The sequence below is a fragment of the Dendrobates tinctorius genome, unplaced genomic scaffold (assembly GCF_039654945.1).
Source record: "Dendrobates tinctorius isolate UK_male_01 unplaced genomic scaffold, ASM3965494v1 ptg000127l, whole genome shotgun sequence".
Taxonomy (NCBI): domain Eukaryota; kingdom Metazoa; phylum Chordata; class Amphibia; order Anura; family Dendrobatidae; genus Dendrobates; species Dendrobates tinctorius.
In genome coordinates this window covers 2138018-2145516 of record NW_027361795.1, presented here as the reverse complement: position 1 = coordinate 2145516, position 7499 = coordinate 2138018, and positions in this window count along the sequence as shown.

The window sequence follows — 7499 nt, the reverse complement described above, 5'->3', positions numbered from 1 at the left end:
TTCACAAGGTTGGCACACACTGTTGGTGGTATGTTGGCCCATTCCTCCATGCAGATCTCCTCTAGAGCAGTGATGTTTTGGACCTGTCGCTGGGCAACATGGATTTTCAAATCTCTCCAAAGGTTTTCTATGGGGTTGAGATCTGGAGACTGGCTAGGCCTCTCCAGGACCTTCATATGCTTCTTATGAAGCCACTCCTTCATTGCCCTGGCAGTGTGCCTGGGATCATTATCATGCTGAAAGACCCATCCACGTTTTATCTTCAATGCCCTTACAGATGGAAGGAGGTTTGCACTCAAAATCTCACGATACATGGCCCCATTCATTTTTTCATATACACGGATCAGTCGTCTTGGTCCCTTAGCAGAGAAACAGCCCCAAAGCATGATGTTGCCACCCCCATACTTCACAGAATGTATGGTGTTCTTTGGATGCAGCTCAGCATTCTGTCTCCTCCAAACACGACGAGTTTTTTTTCTACCAAAAAGTTCTACTTTGGTTTCATCAGACCATATCACATTCTCCAATACTCTTCTGAATAATCCAAATGCTCTCTAGCAAACTTCAGACGGGCCCGGACATGTACTGGCTTAAGCAGGAGGACATGTCTGTCACTGCAGTATCTGAGTCCCTGGCGGCGTAGTGTTTTATTAATGGTAACCTTTGTTATGGTGGTCCCAGCTCTATACAGTTTATTCACTAGGTCCCCAAGTGTGGTTCTTGGATTTTTGCTCACCGTCCTCGTGATCATTTTTTTTCATTTTCACTGATCAACTTTGTAAAATTCTGTGAAGCACCTGGGAGTTCAAGCTGCTTACCACATTTCTAGATAAATTCCTGAACGGGTCTGCTTTCCAAAATTGGGTCATTTGTGGAGGTTTTCCACTGTTTAGGCACATTAGGGGCTCTCCAAACACAACATGTTACTCTCAAACAATTCCATCAAAATCTGTGTTCTAAAACATCACTGCTTCAATTCTGATCCCTGCCATGTGCTCAAACAGTAGTTTTTCCTGTTACCCTTGTGAAAATAAATAAAAATGGGGGTAAAATAACTTTGTGGGAAAAATTAGATTTTTTATTTTTACAGCTTAACTTTATAAAATTCTGTGAAGTATTTGGGGGTTTAAGGTGCTCACCACACATGGACATTCATTGAGGGGTTTAGTCTCCAAAATGGGGTAACTTGTGGGAGGTTTCCACTGTTTAGTCACATTAGGGTCTCTCCAAATGGGACATTAAGTCCACTAATGATTCCAGCAAGTTTTGCATTCAAAAAGTCAAATGGCGCTCCTTCCAAGCCCTGCTGTGGGCCCAAACAGCAGTTTTCACCCACATATCAGGTATTGGTGTACTTAGGAGAAATTGCACAACAATTTTGGGGTCCATTTTCTCCTGTTTCCTTTGAGAAAATAAAAAAAATGCAGCTAAAAGAAAATTTTTGTAGAAAAAATTATTTTTCACCACTCAACCTTATAAATATCTGTTAAGCACGTGGAGGTTTAAGGTGCTCACCACACATCTAGTTAAGTTCCCTCAGGGTCTTGTTTCCATTAATTCCCATAAAGCACCTGCAGGGTTGATAAACTTTTTGAATGTGGTTTAGAGTACCTTGATGGGTGCAGTTTTTAGAATGGTGTCACTTCTAGGTATTTTCTGTCCTATAGGCCCCTTAACCCCTTTACCCCCAAGGGTGGTTTGCACATAAATGACCAGGCCAATTTTTACAATTCTCACCACTGTCCCTTTATGAGGTAGTAACTCTGGAATGCTTCCATGGATCCTGGTAATTCTGACATTATTCTGTCGTGACATATTGTACTTCATGTTAGTGGTAAAATTTCCAAATGGAAATTTGGCGAAAATTTTGAAAATTTCACAATTTTTCAGCTTTGAATTTTCATGCCCTTACATCACAGAGATATGGAACACAAAATACTTAATAAGTAAAATTTCCCACATGTTTACTTTACATCAGCACAATTTTGGAACCAAAATTTTTTTTTTGTTAGGAAGTTATAAGGGTTAAAAGTTAACCAGCGATTTCTCATTTTTACAACACCATTTTTTTGGGGGGACTACATCACATTTGAAGTCACTTTGAGGGGTCTATATGATAGAAAATACCCAAAATGACACCATTCTAAAAACTGCACCCTTCAAGGTGCTCAAAACCACATTCAAGAAGATAATTAACCATTCAGGTGCTTCACAGGAATTTTTGGAATGTTTAAAAAAAATTAACATTTAACTTTTTTACACAAAAAAATTACTTAAGGTCCAATTTTTTTTGTTTTTCCAAGGGTAACAGGAGAAATTGGACACCAAAAGTTATTGTGCTGTTTGTACTGAGTATGCTGATACCCCTTATGTAGGGGGGAACCACTGTTTTCGGCGCTTGGCAGAGCACAGAAGCGAAGGAGCTCCGTTTGACTTTTTCATAGCAAAATTGGCTTGAATTGAGATTGGATGCCATGTCGCGTTTGGAGAGCCCCTGATGTGCCTATACAGTGGAAACCCCCCTCAAGTGACCCCATTTTGGAAACTATACCCCCCAAGGAACTTATCTAGATGTGCGGTGAGAACTTTGAACCCCCAAGTGCTTCACAGAAGTTTATAACGTAGAGTCATAAAAATAAAATATCATATTTTTTCAACAAAAATGATATTTTCGCTCCCAATTTTTTATTTTCCAAAGGGTAACAGAAGAAATTGGACCCCAAGAGATATTTTGCAATTTGTCCTGAGTACGCTGATACTCCATTTGTGGGGGTAAACCACTGTTTTGGTGCATGGCAGAGCTCTGAAGAGAAGGAGCACCATTTGACTTTTTCAACACAGAATTGGCTGGAATTGAGATCAGTCACCATGTCGCTTTTGGAGAGCCCCTGATGTGCCTAAACAGTGGAAACCCCCCAATTCTAACTCCAACCCTAACCCCAACACACCCCTAGCCCTAATAACAACCCTAACCATAACCCTAGCCACAAACCTAACCCTAACACATCCCTAAACCTAATCCTAACTTTAGCCCCAACCCTAACCCTAACTTTAGCCCCAACCCTAACACTACCTTTAGCCCCAACTCAAACCCTAACTTTAGCCCTAACCCTTACTTTAGCCCCAACCCTAACCCTAACTTTAGCCCCAACCCTAACCCTAGCCCTAACCCTAACTCTAATGGGAAAATTGAAATAAATACACTTTTTTTAATTACTTTTCCCTAACTAAGGGGGTGATAAAGGGGGGGTTATTTACTATTTATAGTGGATTTTTATGTTTGGCAGCTGTCACATGCTAAAAGACGCTTTTTATTGCAAAAAATAGTTTTTGCATCACCACATTTTGATAGCCATAATTTTTCCATATTTTGGCTTCACAGAGTCATGTGAGGTCTTATTTTTTGATCGTTTGTTATTCCACTTTTTGTTCGGCGATATAATGATAAAGCATTCTTCTTTTGCCTTTTTTTAAGGGGTTCTCAAAAGGGGTTAACTAGTGGGACAGTTTTATAGGTCGAGTTGTTACAGATGTGGCGATACTAAATATGTGTACTTTTATTTTACTTTTTAATTTACATAAAGAAATGTATTTTTTGGAACAATATTTTTTTTTCTTTATTTAGGATTTTTTAAAAATATTTTTACACATGTTAGGCTGGTTTCACACTTGCATTTTTTTGCGCTGTATTTTAGCGCTAAAAAACGCATGCGCTTTTTTTCTTATATTTTGCATGGGATGCGCTTATGTGCACATACACATGCGTTTGTATGTGTTTTTACGCGCATACGTTTTTTTGTGGTATGCGCTCGGGTGCACAAAATGCATCCTGTTGCATTTTTTGGGCGTCCGACTTGCCTCAAAAAAAGCATGCGCGCACAATGCATTTTTTTACAGCAAGACACCCATTGTAAGTCTATGGGTGTGCATATGTGCGCATTGGCATGCTCATGTATGCGTTTTTTTGCGCATGCGTTTTTTTGTTGACCATTGGTTAGACAATGGAAATTAGGGGTTTGGGTTAGAGTTAGGGTTAGTTAAGGGGGGTTAGGGTTAGGGTTTGGGTTAGGGTTGGTATGGTTTGGTTAAGGGTTAGTTAGGCTTTAGGGTTAGGGTTAGGGTTTGGTTAAGGGTTAGGGTTAGTATGGTTTGGTTAAGGGTTAGGGTTAGGGTCAGGGTATGGTTTGGTTAAGGGTTAGGGTTAGGGTATGGTTTGGTTAAGGGTTAGGGTTAGTAAAGTCATGGTTTGGGTTAGTGTGAGGGGCCAACTAATGTTGGAAAAAAACGCAAACGCGGTAAAAACGCACTAAAAACGCATACAAACGCATAAAAACGCTGCGTTTTTTTCATGCATGCGCATAAAAATGCTTGAAAAAAACGCAGCATTTGTATGCGTTTTTTCCATGTTTTTTTTGCGGGAAAAACGCGCTGCAAAAAAAAGCAAGTGTGAAAGTAGCCTTAACTTATTTTTTTTAACTTTTTTACTTTGTCCCAGGGTGGGACATCACTATATAGTGTCAGATCGCTGATCTGACACTTTGCAGAGCACTGTGTCAGATCAACGATCTGACAGGCAGTGTAGGAGGCTTCTCAGCGCCTGCTCTCAGCAGGCACTGACAAGCCATCTCCCTGCAGGACCCGGAAGGACCCCGTGGCCATCTTGGATCCAGGGTCCTGCAGGGAGGAGGCCCTCAGAACAATGCGATCACATCGCGTTGTTCTGAGGGTCTCAGGGAAGCACGCAGGGACCCTCCTCCCTGCGCGATGCTTCCCTATGCCACCGAAACACTGCGATCATGTTTGATCGCAGTGTGCCGGGGGTTAAAGTGCCGGGAGTGGTCCATGACCGTTCCTGGCACATAGTGCTGGGTGTCAGCTGTGATAATCAGCTGATACCCGGCTGCAATCAACCGCGCTCCCCCCGTGAGCGTGGCTGATCGCGTATAACGTACTATACCGTCCATGGACATTCAGTCCCAGGACACCCGGACGGGATAGTACATCATATGTCAGAAAGGGGTTAAAGTCTATTCAAACGTGAAGTGGTCCCTAAAAAAAAGGTTTAATAAATTTTGTTGGAAAAATTAGAAATCGCTGGTCAACTTTTAACCCTTATAACGTCCTAATTTTTTTTTCCTATGTTTCAAAAATTGTGCTGATGTAAAGTAGACATGTGGGAAATGTTATTTATTAATTTATTTATTGTGCTCCAATTCTTTCAATTTCTTATGATTTACCTTGATGTTACATATGTGAATGCACCACCCTACTGAGACCCTAAGGAGGCATATTGAGGTGCAATTATATATTAACTATTTTGTGTGACATATCTCTGATTTAGGGGCATAAAATTTAAAAGTTTGAAAATTAGAAATTTGGAGGAAAATTTACTTCTTTTTTTTTAACAAATAAACTTAAGTCATATCAAATACATTTTACCACTATTATGAAGTACAATATGTCAAGAAAAAAAACAGTCTCAGAATCATCGGAATCTGTTGTGGCGTTCCACAGTTATTTACCACATAAAGTGACAGTGGTCAGAATTGGAAAATTTGGCCTGGTCAGGGAGGTGAAAACAGGCTTGGGAGTGAAAATAGAAAGTTGTAGGAAATTCAACAGTCGCACAATCAGCGGTGGATTGTCTCTTGCTTATTCTCCAGGCATTGTTGTTAGAAGGGCTGTGTACGTTCAGCTTGGTCACACACAGCTGAAGAAATGTTGTCCAGCTTGTTCTGTGACAGATGCCTGCCGATTGTGGATGATATGACTTTTTGCTAGCAGCAAACACTACCGTAAGCAGAAGCGTGCACAGGAGTCGGCAGCACCGGGACAGGACGTACCCACACAATATTTATGCAAAACACTGGGATGTTACCATGTCCCTAGATCCTGCTATGTGTGCCAACACCTGTGCAAACAGAACACTCTGAACGTTCCAATGTGACCCTGAACATGGCCGAAAAGAAGATTACGGTCTGACCTCTTGTGACAGAGAGGCCGCTTAAAGGGTTATTCCTGTCTTTATAGAAAGGTATTGTCAGATAGTGCTTGTGAAAAACAAGAACTTTTGCAACTTATTCTTGATAAAGTAACACTTTCTTGTTTGTTTACAGCTCTCTACCTTGGCGACCGACCACTGTTGCTGTCTAAGGCCTGTTTCACACTTCAGTTTTTCACAATCAGTCAAGATCCGCCGTTTTGTGAAAAAAACGGATCCGCCAATTTTCCTTGCGGATCCTTTTTTTTCCCCATAGACTTTCATTATCGGCGGATTTTGACTGATGACTGTCTGTTGCATCCGTATTTCTGCGGATCCGCCAAAATGTTGGCGTCCGCATAGATCACCGAACGGACCATGCAACGTTTTTTTGCAGTCCGGATCCGCATTTTTGCCTTTTAACCCCGAAAAAAGTCTCGCTCCTGGATAAAAATCTCTCTCTCTCGCTCTCTCCTTACCCGCAACCTCCATTCCTCTCACGCGATGGGATCTCCAACCCCCATCTCTGATCGCGCGATGACCGATCTCCAGCCACATTGCGCGACATGGTCACGCGAGCCCCATCCCGCGACATAACCGCGCAATCAGCCACATCACGCGACATGACTGCGCGATCTCCAGCCACATCACGCGAGATGATCGCGCGATCTCCAGCCACATCGCGCAACATCAACGCGCGATCGCCAGCCCCATCCCGCTAGATGACCTGTATTAATTTTTTTAAATTTTTTCCTGCCGCGGTTCCTTTAAATTTTTACCATCGGCGGATCCGTACATCCGCCGATCCGCTGTCCCCCGTTTCTGTCAGTTCGCCTGCGGATCCGTTTTCCGCTATTTTGGCGGATTTGGACTGACAGAAAAAACTGATGTGTGAAACAGGCCTAACTTGTAACCACTGCGCTGAAGTTGGCCGAGATTAGGAGCCAACAGTGCTTTTCCAGCAATCCCTGCCAGCTTCCAAGCCGTGCTTACAAGCTCGATAGAAAAGAGCTTACAAGCGCTGCACATAGTCAGCCACCAGCAATGGTGGTCAGTGTCCTAGGCAACGAGCTGTAGCCAGAGGAAAAGTAAAGAGTTAATATCAAAAAAGGCTAAACCCTATGGTGGAAAAGTTTTTTCTTTCTTACAAGTTCAGACAATACACGTATGTGAAGATAGTGATAACCATTTAAAGAAGTTGATAAAATGTCTCCATGCAGAACTTTGGTACCAAAAGTGTGATTGTATCTTAGGAGAATACATCAGGGCCACTTTTAATTACCAAAACTCCTGTATGGCACAACATTATATCAATCTTAATGTTACCTAGATGCTTAACACTGTCCTCAAAGGGAATCTGTCACCAGGTTTTTGCTAAGTAATCCAAGATGCAGGTACAGAGATCCTGATTCCTTCCATTTATCTCTTACTGGGCTGCTTGCTGCTATTTTGACAAAATCATTTTTTTTTCTGCTGCAGATCTAGCAGTTCTCTGAATGCTGTGCTGTGTATAACCCCG